Source organism: Hyla sarda, chromosome 5 (assembly GCF_029499605.1).
Source record: "Hyla sarda isolate aHylSar1 chromosome 5, aHylSar1.hap1, whole genome shotgun sequence".
Classification (NCBI taxonomy): domain Eukaryota; kingdom Metazoa; phylum Chordata; class Amphibia; order Anura; family Hylidae; genus Hyla; species Hyla sarda.
The window spans coordinates 88,557,463-88,574,084 of NC_079193.1; the positions used below are offsets into that span (position 1 = coordinate 88,557,463).

The following is a 16,622-nucleotide window of genomic DNA, read 5'->3' on the forward strand; positions in this document are numbered from 1 at the left end:
TCCAGGCATGAGCAGTCAAGCGGCAGAATCGTCGATCACTGGTTTCCTATGAGAAACCATTAATCAATGTAAAAGATCAGTGTGTGCAGTGTTATAGGTCCCTATGGGACCTATAACACTGCAAAAAAAAAGTGAAAAAAAAGTGAATAAAGATCATTTAACCCCTTCCCTATTAAAAGTTTGAATCACCCCCCTTTTCCCATAAAAAAAAAAAAAAAAAAAAAACTGTAAATAAAAATAAACATATATGGTATCGCCGCGTGCTAAAATGTCCGAACTATAAAAATATATCGTTAATTAAACCGCTCGGTCAATGGCGTACGCGTAAAAAAATTCCAAAGTCCAAAATAGTGTTTTTTTGGTCACTTTTTATATCATGAAAAAAAATTTATAAAAAGTGACCAAAAAGTCCAATCAATAAAAAAAAAAAAATGGTACCGATAAAAACTTCAGAACACGGTGCAAAAAATTAGCCCTCATACCGGACCGTAAGCAGAAAAATAAAAAAAAGTTATAGGGGTTAGAAGATGAGAATTTTTTACAATTTTCCTGCATGTAGTTATGATTTTTTTTCGAAGTATGACAAAATCAAACCTATATAAGTAGGGTATCATTTTAACCATATGGACCTACAGAATAAAGATAAGGTGTAATTTTTACCGAAAAATGTACTACGTAGAAACGGAAGCCCCCAAAATTTACAAAATTAAATTTTTTCCTTCAATTTTGTCGCACAATGAATTTTTTTTCCGTTTTTCCGTGGATTTTTGGGTAAAATGACTGATGTCACTGCAAAGTAGAATTAGTGGCACAAAAAATAAGCCATCATGTGGAATTTTATGTGCAAAATTGAAAGCGTTATGATTTTTAGAAGGTGATGAGGAAAAAAATGCAAAAATGGAAAAACCCTGCATCCTTAAAGCGCAACTGTCATGACATTTTGGTGCAATAACCTGCACACAGCCTTTGTACTGTGTGCAGGTGGTGGGTATAAATGTTTTTACCTGAAATTTGGCGGCTTTCATGACTGCAAAAAAGGCTTTTATTCAAAGCCACTGACTGTCGGATAGGCGTGGCGCGAGGTAAGCGATGCCCCGCAGCCGCCACGCCCAACCGTACGTCCGCGCTGGGACCTCTGTGTGATTGACACACAGGTCCCAGCGCATGTGCCCTTCAGCTAATCTAATCAGCGTGCTGCTGTGTGTCATCCAGCAAGACCTGTGTGTCAATCGCGTACCTCGCGCCACGCCTATCCGACAGTCAGTGGCTTTGAATAAAAGCCTTTTTTGCAGTCATGAAAGCCGCCAAATTTCAGGTAAAAACATTTATACCCACCACCTGCACACAGTACAAAGGCTGTGTGCAGGTTATTGCACCAAAATGTCATGACAGTTGCGCTTTAAGGGGTTAAATTGATAATGGATCCAGCATGTCACCCAGTCAGAGGCTATATGCCCAGCAGAGGTGTGTGTTATGCTCAGAATGTGTGTTAGTCTCCCATCCAAAATGAGGCCACCTCCGCGTGGTGGATGGGGGGGGGCACACGTTTTGATCAAAAAGTGCGCTAAGAGCCTCCATTTTTTTTTTCTAACAAAAAAAAAAAAAAGTTTTTCACCGGAGTACCCCTTTAAGCTGCAATGCCGTATAATCATTGGGGTGAGAAATGGAGATCCTTGGCAGTGCGGCCCAAATTTCTGATTCAATAAATGATGAATCAAATATTGCTAGGGCGCATGCAAGCCATCCGCTACACCAAAAACTGTTGATTTTAATGGGAGTCTGCTGCACTGTGCGCACGGTGGAATTTCTACGCCAGGTGTTTCTGATTCCACATCTGCAGAAAGAGTAGACAATTAAATTTTCCTGCGGAGTCCACATAGAAATGCAATACTGGGAGTTGTAGTTTTGCAACAGCTGGAGGCACCCTGGTTGGGAAACACTGCTGTGCAATCTGGTAATTATAGAAGCACTTGATCACATCACCCTCCTGTAGATTTTTGTCACCCATGTAGCCCAAATATCACCACAGTGGTCCCTCAATATATGATGGTAATCCGTTCCAAGCGGACCATCGTTTGTTGAAACCATTGTATGTTGAGAGATCCGTGCAATGTAGAGTATAGGACAGCGGTCTACAACCTGCGGACCTCCAGATGTTGCAAAACTACAACACCCAGCATGTCCGGACAGCCAACGGCTGTCCGGGCATGCTGGGTGTTGTAGTTTTGCAACATCTGGAGGTCTGTAGGTTGAAGACCACTGTTAGAGGAAGTTGTACTCATCTGTCCCCGCCGCTCCGGACCGTCACTGCTGCGCGGGATGATGCATTGCTGTTGCCGCGTCCCCAACGCTCCGGCAAGGCCTCTGCTTCCCCGACATCCTCGCTCTCCGTCGCCGCCATCACGTCGCTACGCACGCCGCTCCTATTGGATGACGGGACGTCATGCGCAGCGACGTGATGACGACGATGGAGAGCGCTGACGATGCAAGGGATCCTGAAGAGGACGCGCCGGAGCCCCGAGGACAGGTAAGTGATCGTCAGCGGACCACATGGGGCACCATAAACGGCTATCCGGTGGCAGCTGAAGCAGTCAGCGCTGCCGGATAGCAGTTTATGCGATGGCCCCGACATAAAAAAAAAGCATCGTATGTTGAAATTTATCGTATGTCGGGGCCATCGTAGGTCGATGGGTCACTGTATATTGTATAGCACAATGATTCTCATTTTGTGACATTGCAGGGCAAGCTGGGAGTTGTAGTTCTTACACAGGTTGGTTGATCACTAGTGTAACATATACAGCCCTGACTGCCAAACCTCCTGCTCCCCCCTAGGCAGCTTCTGCCCTCTAGTCACAGCAGAGAAGCGGGCGGCTCCGAAAGACAAACAGGAAGTTCCCTCAGTATACCGCAGCACCACACACACACGACAGGATACACTGCCCGCAGTACTCACATTCCACACAGCCGGACACACAGCAGATGTAGCAGAGCGCAGAGTGCGGCCTCCCCGGTCCCGAGCAGTAGTGGAGAGGCAGTGCTCGGCTGTGTCTTATGACTCACGTGAACACTGGGCCCGGGGCTGCTGGGGAAAACACTGGCTGCAATCGCTCACTTGACCTGTAGATGGTGCTATAGATCGCTTGGATTCTGCAACAGTGAAGGTTCTCAGCAGAGCACTGGACAGACTGCAGTACTCACCCACTATATCAGTGTTTCCCAACCAGGGCGCCTCCAGCTGTTGCAAAACTACAACTCCCAGCATGCCCGGACAGCCGTTGGCTGTCCGGGCATGCTGGGAGTTGTAGTTTTGCAACAGCTGGAGGCGCCCTGGTTGGGAAACACTGCAGTATATAGTAAACAATCTGGTCACGTCCTAGTAGATCTAGTCTAGCAGGCCTCATTATCAGAATCCAGATTATGGATCAGATCATTGGGGGGTATTTATCAAAGGATTTATGTGGTTTTTTTCACGTAACTTTGGCGCAATACTTTGGCACTTTGACATTGGTCTTTTTGCACCAAAGTTTGGCGCATTTTCTCCACTGTCATTTTTACAACTTTCTCAAAATCACACGGTCCTGTGTGTGATTTTAACTTTAGTCAGTAATTCATCATTTGCGTCAATCGATCTATGGCGCAATTTTGCGCCTTTTGTTTTTTTTTTGCGCAATTCACCGCTAAGAAATTTTGCACATGGAAAACACACTTAGCAATTAGAGATGAGCGAACTTACAGTAAATTCGATTCGTCACTAACTTCTCGGCTCGGCAGTTGATGACTTTTCCTGCATAAATTAGTTCAGCCTTCAGGTGCTCCGGTGGGCTGGGAAAGGTGGATCCTAGGAGACTCTTTCCTAGGACTGTATCCACCTTTTCCAGCCTACGGGAGCACCTGAAAGCTGAACTGATTTATGCAGGAATAGTCAGCAACTGCCAAGCCGAGAAGTTCGTGACGAATCGAATTTACTGTAAGTTCGCTCATCTCTATTAGCAATGTCAGAAAATGTAAAGGCGTCAAAATACATGAACATTTTTTTTGTGAAAGCAGCAACGCCTCCGGGGCTGCGCAATACTATCCTGCGACATAGTTGTCTCTGAGGGACCTTCACCCTCCGTTGAGCCAGCATTGGACATGGCCACATAGGTTCAGGAAAGGTAAGCACTAAAGCAGTGGTCTCCAACCTGCGGACCTCCAGATGTTGCAAAACTACAACTCCCAGCATGCCCGGACAGCCAACGGCTGTCCGGGCATGCTGGGAATTGTAGTTTTGCAATATCTGGAGGTCTGCAGGTCTAAGACCACTGCACTAAAGTAACAAAAATAAAAAACTACCCAAGTTGAAAACAAAATCCATTTCACATGGTGGCTATAAACCCCACAAAAGAAAATAACTCCTGTCGCTTGCTGATATACTGCAGGGGGGACTCCGAAATGGCTGCTCTACAGGGTAAAATACGCGTCCTCTGTGGCGGTAAGTTCTGTGTAAAAGGCGCTGTGAACAGCTGATTTCACCATTTGCGCCAAAATTACTAACAACTTGTACCAAATGATAAATTTGGGGCATGTCCACGAAAACCAAAGTGAAAAAAAAAGGGTAAAAAGAAACTGTCAACCGGCAAAACCGCCAGGATAAATCCCCCCCATTATTATTAAGGCCCCTTTCACACTACATAATGACTCCGTTTTCGAAGTTCCGTCAGAAAATCGGCAGTAAAACGACAGTTACAAAATCCTATACGCCCGTTAGAAAATCCCATTATAGTCTATGGGATTTTTCTAATAGCTGTTTTAACCAGTTATAGCCCGTTATTAATAACGGCCGTTATTTTGTGAACTATTTCTCCCGTTACTATCTTCCGTCATAAAATAACGTCCGTTATCAATAACAGGCTATAACGGGTTAAAACGTCTATTACAAAAATCCCATAGACTATAATGGGATTTTCTAACGGCCGTATAGGATTTTGTAACTGCCGTTTTCCTGCCGATTGTGGATTCACAGTTCACTGTCAAATCCCAATTCTGTGCTGCTTGTGAAAGAATTGCGACAATTTGACTATAAGTACACCTTGTGGATGTGTTTCCATTTAGTTTTTTTTTGTTTTTGTCGGTGTTGTTTTTTTGAAACAATGCCCCACCAAAAAATGACAAATTTGGCATATGGCATCTTTTTGGGCGAGACATCGCTGCAGCCGGTGATACGCTGACGGCTCTGCGGCATCCCCTTCCCCAGGAAGTTGAATGAGGTTCGCACCGCTGGACTGTGAGGCCTGTGCCGGACCAACGGGGGCACGTAGGAAGGTATGTTAAAGTTTATTTTGTTTAATTTTGAGGTCCGGGCACAGCAATATATAAAAGTCTTGCACTACAGTTGTCCTTTAAGGACAAAGCCCATTTTGACCTTAAAGGGGTACACCGGGGGAATTATTATTTTTTTTTTTAAATCAACTGGTGCCAGAAAGCTAAACAGATTTGTAAATGACTTCTATTGAAAAATCTTAATCCTTCCTGTACTTTTTAGCAGGAAATTCTTTTCTTTTTGAATTTCTTTTTTGTCTTGTCTACAGTGCTCGCTGCTGACACCTCTGTCCGTGTCAGGAACTGTCCAGAGCAGCATAGGTTTGCAATGGGGATTTTCTCCTGCTCTGGACAGTTCCTGATATGGGAATCAGATGTCAGCAGAGAGCACTGTGGACAAGACAAAAAAAAAATTTCAAAAAGAAAAGAATTTCCTCTGTAGCATACAGCTGCTAAAAAGAACTGGAAGGGTAAAGATTTTTTTAATAGAAGTCATTTACAAATCTCTTTAAGTTTCTGGCACCAGTTGATAAAAAAACATGTTTTCCACCAGAGTACCCCTTTAACCCCTTAAGGACCGAGCCCTTTTTCACCTTAAAGACTCGGCCGTTTTTTGCAATTCTGACCACTGTCACTTTAAACATGAATAACTCTGGAATGCTTTTAGTTATCATTCTGATTCCGAGATAGTTTTTTCGTGACATATTCTACTTTAACATAGTTGTAAATTTTTGTGGTAACTTGCATCCTTTCTTGGTGAAAAATCCCCAAATTTGATGAAAAAAATGAAAATTTTACATTTTTCTAACTTTGAAGCTCTCTGCTTGTAAGGAAAATGGATATTCAAAATAATTTTTTTGGGGTTCACATATACAATATGTCTACTTTATATTTGCATCATAAAATTGACGAGTTTTTACTTTTGGAAGACACCAGAGGGCTTCAAAGTTCAGCAGCATTTTTCAAATTTTTCACAACATTTTCAAACTCACTATTTTTCATGGACCAGTTCAGGTTTGAAGTGGATTTTAAGGATTTAGAAATAACCCACAAATGACCCCATTATAAAAACTGCACCCCCCAAAGTATTCAAAATGACATTCAGTAAGTGTTTTAACCCTTAAGGTGTTTCACAGGAATAGCAGCAAAGTGAAGGAGAAAATTCAAAATCTTCATTTTTTACACTCGCATGTTCTTGTAGACCCAATTTTTTAATTTTTGCAAGGCGTAAAAAGGAGAAAATTTTTACTTGTATTTGAAACCCAATTTTTCTCGAGTAAGCACATACCTCATATGTCTATGTTAATTGTTCGGCGGGCGCAGTAGAGGGCTCAGAAGGGAAGGAGCGACAAATATTTTTTGGGGGGCATGTCACCTTTAGGAAGCCCCTATGGTGCCAGAACAGCAAAAAAAAAAAAAAACACATGGCATACCATTTTGGAAACTAGACATAACAAGGGGTAAAGTGAACCTTAATACCCCACAGGTGATTCAAGACTTTTGCATATGTAAAAAAAATAATAATAGTTTTTACCTAAAATGCTTGGTTTCCCAAAAATTTCACATTTTAAAAAGGGTAATAGCAGAAAATAACTCCCAACATTTAAAGCCCAATTTCTCCCGATTCTGCTGGAGCACTACAGGTCTTAGAAGAGAGGGAGTTACATTTGGCTTTTTGAAAGCAAATTTTGCTCTGCGGGCATGCCGCATTTAGGAAGCCCCTATGGTGCCAGAACAGCAAAAAAAAAAACACATGGCATACTATTTTGGAAACTAGACCCCTCGGGGAACGTAACAAGGGGTACAGTGAACCTTAATACCCCACAGGTGTTTCACGACTTTTGCATATGTAAAATAAAAATTAAATTTTTTACCTAAAATGCTTGGTTTCCCAAAGATTTGGGAACACAATTTGTAACACAATTTTCTCCCTAGTACGGCGAAAGAGCGCCATGCGCATTTGAGGCCTAAATTAGGGACTTACATAGGGGTGTACATAGGGGTATTCTACGCCAGTGATTCCCAAACAGGGTGCCTCCAGCTGTTGTAAAACTCCCAGCATGCCTGGGCAGTCAGTGGCTGTCTGGCAATACTGGGAGTAGTTGTTTTGCAACAGCTGGAGGCTCCGTTTTGGAAACAGTGGCGTACCAGACGTTTTTCCTTTTTATTGGGGAGGGGAGGGGGGCTGTGTAGGGGTATGTGTATATGTAGTGTTTTTTTACTTTTTCTTTTATTGTTTGTTAGTGTAGTGTAGTGTTTTTAGGGTACAGTCACATGGGCGGGGGTTCACAGTAGTTTCTCGCTGGCAGTTTGAGCTGCGGCAGAAAATTTGCCGCAGCTCAAACTTGCAGCCGGATACTTACTGCAAACCTCCGCCTATGTGGGGGGGGGGGGGGGGGGGAGAAACATCCAGCTGTTGCAAAACTACAACTCCCAGCATGTACGGTCTATCAGTGCATGCTGGGAGTTATAGTTTTGCAAAAGCTGGAGGCATACTACTTTGGCTGGGGATGCTGGGGATTGTAGTTATGCAACAGCTGGAGACACACTGGTTTGCTACTTAACTCAGTGTTTCACAACCAGTGTGCCTCCAGCTGTTGCAAAACTACAACTCCCAGCATGTACGGTGCATGCTGGGAGTTGTAGTTTGCAACAGCTGGAGGCACACCAGTCGTGAAACACTGAGTTAAGTAAAAAAAACTCTGTGTTTCACAACCAGTGTGCCTTCAGCTGTTGCAAAACTACAACTCTCAGCAGTCACCGACAGGAGTTGCCTTCAGCAGATGCACCACTACAACTCCCAGCATGCACTTTAGCTGATTGTGCAAGCTTGGAGTTGTAGTTATACAACAGCTGAAGGTACACTTTTCCATAGAAAAAATCTGCCTCCAGCTGTTGCAAAACTATAAGTCCCAGCATGCCCATAAGGGAATGCTGGGAGTTGTGGTGGTCTGCCTCCTGCTGTTGCATAACTACATCTCCCAGCATGCCCTTTTTGCATGCTGGGAGTTGTTGCTAAGCAACAGAAGGAGGCTGTCACTCACCTCCAACTGCTGCTCCCGCACACATGTCAGTCCCTTGTCGCCGCCACTCCTGGGGCCCCGATCCCAACAGGGACGCTGGGGATCGGGGTCCCCAGCTGCCGGGGTCCATTTCCCGCACCCACTCACATCCTCCGGAAGAGGGGCGGAGCGGGTTTCGGGAGTGACACCCGCAGCAGGTGCCCTGATTGGTCGGCCGGTAAACCGGCCGATGAATCAGGGCGATCGTGAGGTGACACCAGTGCCACCTCACCCCTGCTGGCTATGGCTGGCTATGGCTGTCTCTGACGGCCCCGATCAGCCAGTAATTCCAGGTCACCGGGTCACTGGAGACCCCATTTACCCGGAATCTGCCGCAGATCGCTGGGCTGAATTGTACAGCGATCTGCGGCCATCGCCGACATGGGGAGTCATCATGACCCCCCTGGGCGATATGCCGCTATGCCTGCTGAACTATTTCAGCAGGCATCGGGCACCGGCTCCGCTCCAGCTGGCTGCGGGGGGGCCGGGAAAGCTCATGAAGTTCTCATATGTCATAAATCCTTAAGGACTCTGAAATGAAGACGTATGAGAACGTCATGAGTCCTTAAGGGGTTAAGGACCAGGCCAATTTTCGTTTTTGCACTTTCGTTTTTTCCTCCACCCCTTCTAAAAATCATACCACTTTCAATTTTGTACCTACAGACCCATATAAGGGCTTGTTTTTTGCGCCATCAATTGTACTTTGTAATTACATCAATTATTTAATAACAAAATCTAACACAAAACCAAAAGCAATATATTTGTGGGGTGAAATTGAGAAAAAAAAACGCAATTTTTTTAACTTTTGGGGGCTTCCACTTCTATGCAGTGCAATTTTTGGTAAAAGTGACACCCTAGCTTTATTCTGTAGGTCCATTCGGTTATAAGGATATATTTATGAAGGTTTTATTTAATTTTACTACTTTAAGAAATTCTAACTACATGCACCAAAATTAGTATGTTTAAAATTGTTATGACCCCTATAACTTTTTTAATTTTCCGCATACAGGGCTATATTAGAGCAATTATTTTGCGCTGTGGTCTGTAGTTTTTATCGGTACCCTTTCTGTTTTGATGGGACTTTTTGATTGCTTTTTATAAATTTTTTATGGTATATGAAGTGACCAAAAATGCACAATTTTGGACTTTGGTATTTTTTTTTTTTACATGTGCGCCATCGACTGTGTCATTTAGCTAACTTTATATTTTAATAGTTTGGACATTTACATATGATTATTTTTATTTTTTATTACATTAGTTTATTTAAAAATGAGAAAAGGGGGGTGATTCACTTTTATTGACTTTTTTTTACAGTTTCTTTTTTTTTTGCCCCAATAGGGGGCTATACCATGCAATCTTCTGATTGTATATACTGATCAATGCTATGCCATAGAATAGCATAGATCAGTGTCATAGGCGCTCTGCTGCTCTAGCCTGCATAGCAGGCTAGGAGCAAAAGAAAACCGATCAGATGGTGAGGAGGCAAGCAAGGGCCCTTCCACTGTCCACTCAGCAGATCGACCACGATGTCGCCGCGGATGTCCCGATCAGCTCCACTGAGCTACCGGCACAGTTAACCCCGCATTTTAGACGCCGCAATTAACTTTGATTGCGGTGTCTAAAGGGTTAATGCCGGGCATCAGCCCGATCGGCAGTGCCCAGCATAAGACGTGGGTCCTGGCTGTCCATAGCAACCGGGACCCACTGGGTTTAACCCATTCTCCACTCGTGATAATGGTTTAAACCCTAGGAACGCCCTTGGTCCTTAAGTCCCAGGACATGAGGGCATACCTGTACACCCTGTATCCTGGATGGATTAAAAATCACAGCATGCTAAGACTATGGCATTTTTTTGTTTTTTTTCCCATAGATCAGACCTGTGGAGAAAAAGTTTTCTGTGTAAGGCTATGTTCACACAATGGAATTTCCATGCATTCCGCATTAGAATTCCGCACAGACATTGAGGCGGCAGCAATGGGATTCTGTTGTACTGTGCACACGCCGTAATAAGAAACATCTGCTGCTGAAATCCCAATTCAGGAGTCCACAGAAAACAAAATTTGTCTTACCTGTACTTTTGCTTTCTTCGAGTCTTAAAGGAGTACTCTAGTGCAGAGTATTCCTGCTCCGTCCTGCCCGGGCTGCAAAATAAATGAAAATAAACCATCACTCACCTCCCTGGGTTCCCGCGGAGCGCCACTACAGCTGATCGGTCCTCCGGTGCATCTCCTTCATACTTCCGGGTGTAATGAAGCGTCACATGGCGCTCAGCCTATCGCCGGCCGAGGCTGAACATCGCGGCGGCCGGCGATAGGCTGAGCGCCATGTGACGCTTCGTTACACCCGGAAGTATGAAGGAGATGCACCGGAGGACCGATCAGCTGTAGTGGCGCTCTGCGGGAACCCAGGGAGGTGAGTGATGGTTTATTTTCATTTATTTTGCAGCCCGGGCAGGACGGAGCAGGAATACTCTGCACTAGAGTACTCCTTTAAGGCAGCACAGATGGGATATTTCATCCCCCAGATTCCATCCTAAACCGTCCACCTAGCAAGATATATCAAGAAATTAGCATAGTAAATTGCTGACTTGATAAGACCCTCTCCTGCAGCTCACATATGTGTATTAAATATAGATGAATGACAGAAAAACTAGTTATTGGGAGTGTATTTGTGTGCTGCCTTAGGACTCGAGGAAAGCAAAATTACAGGTAAGACAAGTTTTGTTTTTCCTCCTCATCCTCAGGCAGCACAAATGGGATCTACAGTAGAAAACCATAGAAAGGGTAAAACTAGAAAACAGGACAACAGTGTTACAGGCTGAAGCCTTAATCTTGAGACATAGTATTTCACAGATTAACAGTAAGGACTAGGAGGCTGCGTTCTTGACTTCTTTAAAAAAAATTGGACCCTCTCTGCCAGCAGGTGGAAGCTGACTGGTAAAACAATCCTTACTAGAGAAAGGAAGTTTCCTCTGCCACCTGAGTTAAACATGGTAGAATCATAAACTGCATTTGAGGTGTCCCGGTACCGTATTGTATACTGTACCTTGTGTGGTGGTCCCCAAAGTCAGTTACTTCGTTCCAGTAGCATCCTCCTGGTGGGATAGCCCCTAGTCGCCTCTTTCTTATGCAATTCTGTGATGTTTACATGTATAAATAATTGTATATTTAATTAGTATTATAGTGTCGCAGGACCTTAGGTCACATGACTAATTCCAGTAAGGTGTGTTGAAGGACCTTTGGAGTTCTCATACGTGGTCACATGGTTAGACCATAATTCCTTGTAAAGTGAATGACAGATGGTATGGACCAGTGAGCTTAAGGCCAGCCACTACCCATGTAAGGGAGCTGCAACCAATTATCGCTCTCTTGGGTGCCGGACAATCAGAGAGAGAGGAGTTCCGTGTTTCTTACAAAGACAAGCTTAGGCCTGAAGCCTGCCAGCCCCAGCCTGAATCTAATCGTGAGTTACGATATCAATCCCCGCTAAAGCTAGTGTGCCTACTGGACCTAAACTCAATCCCCTAAATCCAGCGGAACAGCACTTATTCCTTTTCTAAGCTCAGAACTCACGAGGTCCCAACCAACTGTCAGGATTGTAATAGACTCTTGTACAAAGACTGTTCCTGTTTAATGTGGCACAAAAGCTGCAGTAAAGGTTCCGACAGTTTTATGAAAACCTCCGGTTGTGGACAATCATTTATTATACCTCCCTATCATTCTTGGGATGGGTGGCGATAGGACAAGCATATACAGAGGTGCCCGCACCCTGGAGTCACGAGTGATAAGGGTTAAGCAAGCACCCTTTAGTTACCGCACAGCTACACCCCATATACCCTACACCCCAGGCTACCACACATTCCTTATCTATGAAATTCTAAAAGTATTTAAGCAAGAAATACAAGGGAGCCTCAGCGAATATTCTCAGAACAATAGGAATTCTCAGGAGAAGGACTTAACTCTATTTAATATACATATGTGAGCTGTAGGAGAGGGTCTTATCAGGTCAGCAATTAACTATGCTAATTTCTTGATTTATCTTGCTAGGTGGACGGTCCTAGGATGGAGTCTGGGGGATGAAATATCCCATCTGTGCTGCCTGAGGACGAGGAGGAAAGAGTAGACATGTCTATTCTTTCTGTGGAGTTGACATTGCAGTCTATGAGACGGCGCATTTCCAAGCGGTCCTGGCGCCAGCATGTTCTGCCGGCACTCCGTTGTCAGGGGAATGTCCACACAGAATTTTTGCATGCGGACATTCGCCCGTGTGAACATAGCCTAAGGACTACAGGACATGGGACAAAAGGCCAAGGATCAGCATGTCAAACTACAGGGATAGTGCTGCATTGCAGCTAAGGTAAGTGAATGGGGTGGCACTGCGACTCACAAGTGGTCACAACCTGACAGTCACAAGCAAATTGTCTTGATGAATATTTTTGCCACTTTTGGGTGTGGACATGGCCACTTGTGGGTCGTTATGCCACCTCATTCACTTTCCTAAGCTGCAATGCAGCATGATCCCTGCAGTTTGGCACATTGATCTGGCTGTGTGACTCATGTCCCAGTGAGAGTCCCTGTGTAGCCCCAACTTAAAAAGTAAGAAACTTTTTTTTACATAGTTTTTTATTGACAATTTTAAAGTAACACGAGAAATAAAATAAAAGGTACATTTACAATTGCATATGTGTCAAAGAAATAGAGTACACAGATGTCAATTGATATATGAAAATAATTAAACCTAAGTCTACCTTGACAGTACAAAAGAAAGATAAAAGGTAAAAATATAGCCATTCATATTATTCAACAGCTCTGCAGATCAGATGTATAATATGGGGTATTGATATATGGTCATGTAATCAATACATTTTGGAATAGTTTCTTCTCATGGTTATTAAAGCTGTACAGTATTATATCTGTTAGATATCCCACCTGGAGAGAAAATCGTTTTCTTTGTTTAGTGAGGCTGAAATGTTGTATTCATGCTAACAACCAGAGTTAAAAAAAGGTATTTTCAAAGGTATCCATAATATCTATAATGGTTAATTAAAGGATAACTCCGGGATGTAACAACTTACCCCCTATCCTAAGAATAGGGGATAAGTGTTAGATCACGGAGGGGGGGGGGGGGGGTCCGACCGCTGGGGCCCCCTGCGATCTCCCGAGTGGCTCCTCCATGCAGCTCTATGGGAGAGCCAGAGTGCTGCTTTTGGCAATCCCCCGCTCTGCCATAGAACTGCATTCAGGGGGCGTGTCGGCCGTAGCTTTGTGCTGTGGTCGAAAATGCTCATTCCATGCACGGAACCTGGATGTCGTTCGGAAGATCCACGATCTAACACTTATCCCCTATCCTTAGTAATCTCCAGAACAGTGACCACTTATTACCGATAAGCGCATTGGCTCCCACTTTCCGAGACAAACTGCTCTCAGCAGGGACGGCCTGCTCAGTCAATCACCAGCTAAGGCAGTACATGACTGCGTCCAGTGATTGGCTGAGAGGGCCATCACTGCCATGAATTGTACCTCTCAGAAGGTGGGGGCTGGAGTGCTCCCAGCGGTTGGACCCCCTAGCCGTCACACCCCCTCTCATAGACATGAATGGAGAGGGCGTGGTGTGACATCATGAGAGGGCATGGTGAGAAGGCACGACCACGGCCACCCAAACCGAGCGCTCTGAACATAATGTTCAAAACACAAGGTGCTGCATTGAGATCGCGGGCGGTCCCAATGGTGGAACCTCCACGATCAGACATCTTATCCCCTATCCCTTGGATTGGATAAGATGTCTAGGGGCGGTGTACCCCTTTAACTTCACTTGCAAAAAAACATTATTTCAGGTATATTTCTGAGGATTAGTTTTCTTCTTTCCTTGAATAGACAGGATTTAAGTATACCTTGTTTTTCTTTCTTATGCAAACTTGACGTTGCTGGAGACACTTTAACCTAATAACTTGATCTAATATCAACTGCACCGATCCACATATTATTGTTATTATATACACAGCTATTTTAGATGAGCAGCTCTGCTATTAGTATTTATGAACTTCTGGTTGTACTTACAGTATGTGCCTGTTGAAATGATCTGACTGTTTCCCTTGTGCTGCATCAATGTGACACGTATGTTTTCACATGACGTCACAGTTTGCATTATGGCTTTCTCGTATACTGTGCACATTACTGTGATATTATGATTGTTTGTGTTTATGTGTTTGTGTTTTATGTTTGTCATCATAAAAAGATGACTGGATCCCAATTAGAGAAAAAAGAAAACATTTGCTTCTTCCTGCTGTTATGATCTGTATCCATTTTTGGCAAAGAATATGGAAGTCAATATGTGTAAGGCTTCTGCAAAGTAATGTGACACTATTATTTTACATTAGGAAACTGCAACTTATGTTTCATTCATCTGAACCAGTATTTTGGACAGGTTGTGCAATATGAAAGTAATGGATGGATGTTTAAATAATAGTTCATCTTAAAATCCAGAGTCAGAAGCTAGACACGTGGAATCTTTTCATCATCTATGGGGGACATTTATCATTGCATTTATGGTAGGATAAGGACAAATCTACAAAGCAAACTGCAAGGATGAGCTGTCACGCCCCCTCCCATAGACTTGCATTTAGGGGGCGGGTGTGACGTCACACGGGGGCAGAGTCCTGACGTCACAATCTTCCGTTCTTGTGGTCGGGATAGTATTAGCCTGAGGGCCTCCAGCTTTTCCGGAAGCCGTTACAGGTGGGTGCCGCATGGTAGAATGCGGGGGTCCCCAGCGGCGGGACCCCCACCATCAGACATCTTATCCCCTATCCTTTGGATAGGGGAAAAGATGTCTAGGGGTGGAGTACCCCTTTAAGGGGGTTTAACCTGGAACAGTTTTTCTCCATATTTTTTGTATTGGCCATTTATATACTTATATACATTGATCATATCCCCCCCCCTTAAAATTCTCTTCTCAAGACTAAACAATTGTAATTCTTTTAACCTTTCCTCATTAAGATGTTCCATGCCCCATATTAGTTTAGTCGCACGTCTCTGCACCCCTTCCAGCTCCACAAAGTCCCTTTTATGGACTGATAACCAAAACTGAACAGCATATTCCAGGTGAGACTGTACCAGTGCTTTATAGAGGGGTAGTAATATGTCCCTGTCCCTAGATTCCTTGCCTCTTTTTGTACATGACAATATCCTGCCGGCTTTGGAAGCAGCAGCCTGACATTGCATGCTATTCTGTAGTCTGTGATCTACAAGTACACCCAGATCCTTCTCTACCAGTGACTCTGCCAGTTTAACCCCCCCTAAGACATACGACGCATGCAGGTTATTAGTACCCAGATGCATAACTTTACATTTATCCACATTGAACCTCATTTGCCAAGTGGATGCCCAGACACTTAGTCTATCCAAGTCATCCTGTAACCTATACACATCCTCTATAGACTGTACTGTGCTACAAAGCTTGGTGTCATCTGCAAAGATAGAAACAGAGCTGTTAATACCATCCTCTATATCATTGATAAATAAATTAAACAGCAGCGGGCCCAGTACTGAACCTTGGGGTACACCACTAATTACCGGGGACCAATCAGAGTACGAATCATTGACCACCACTCTCTGGGTACGATCCATGAGCCAGTTTTCAATTTAGTTACCAACTAAAGTTTCCAAGACCAAAGACCTTAACTTACCTATCAGATGTCTATTAGGGACAGTATCAAACGGTTTAGCAAAATCCAAAAACACTATGGGGGAGCTTTATCAAAACCTGTGCAGAGGAAGAGTGGTGCAGTTGCCCATAGCAACCAATCAGATTGCTTCTTTCATTTTCCACAGGCCTCTTTAGAGGCCTGTGGAAAATGAAAGAAGCGATCTGATTGGTTGCTATGGGCAACTGCACCACTCTTCCTCTGCACAGGTTTTGATAAATCTCCCCCTATATTCACAGCCATTCCTCTGTCAAGGCTTCTACTCACCTCTTCATAAAAGCAAATTAGGTTGGTTTGGCGACTTCTATCCTTAGTAAACCCATGCTGGTTATCACTTATAACCAGTGGTCAAGTCATGGAAGAAAAAGTGTGGGAACTCACCCAAGATTTCCACTCAAGGACTGGTCTGGCAGGCCTCTTGATAATGGGAACAGGGTTCCTGCAGTGGAAAAAGTGCAGGAACTCTGTTCCCATGAATTCCTGTAGGACTTGAACCCTGCTTATAATACTATTCCTCCCTATGTATTCCTGCATGTAGTCCCTTATAAGTCCTTAAAATA

The 16,622-nt window shown here is 44.0% G+C and overlaps 1 protein-coding gene across 3 annotated transcripts in view; it reads right to left on the reverse strand.

The window, feature by feature from the left end:
* Nucleotides 1-16,063, reverse strand: part of CPVL (carboxypeptidase vitellogenic like) — a 113,800-nt gene extending 97,737 nt beyond the window's left edge. The window contains exon 1 of one of the 3 annotated variants that reach the window (XM_056519883.1): nt 16,045-16,063. The gene's annotated coding sequence lies outside the window, so the exon portion shown is untranslated. Of the gene's footprint in view, nt 1-2,815; nt 2,914-2,953; nt 3,103-16,044 lie in introns of those variants that run through there. The other 2 variants (XM_056519882.1, XM_056519886.1) reach the window with 2 other exon arrangements.
* Nucleotides 16,064-16,622: the final 559 nt, after the last annotated feature.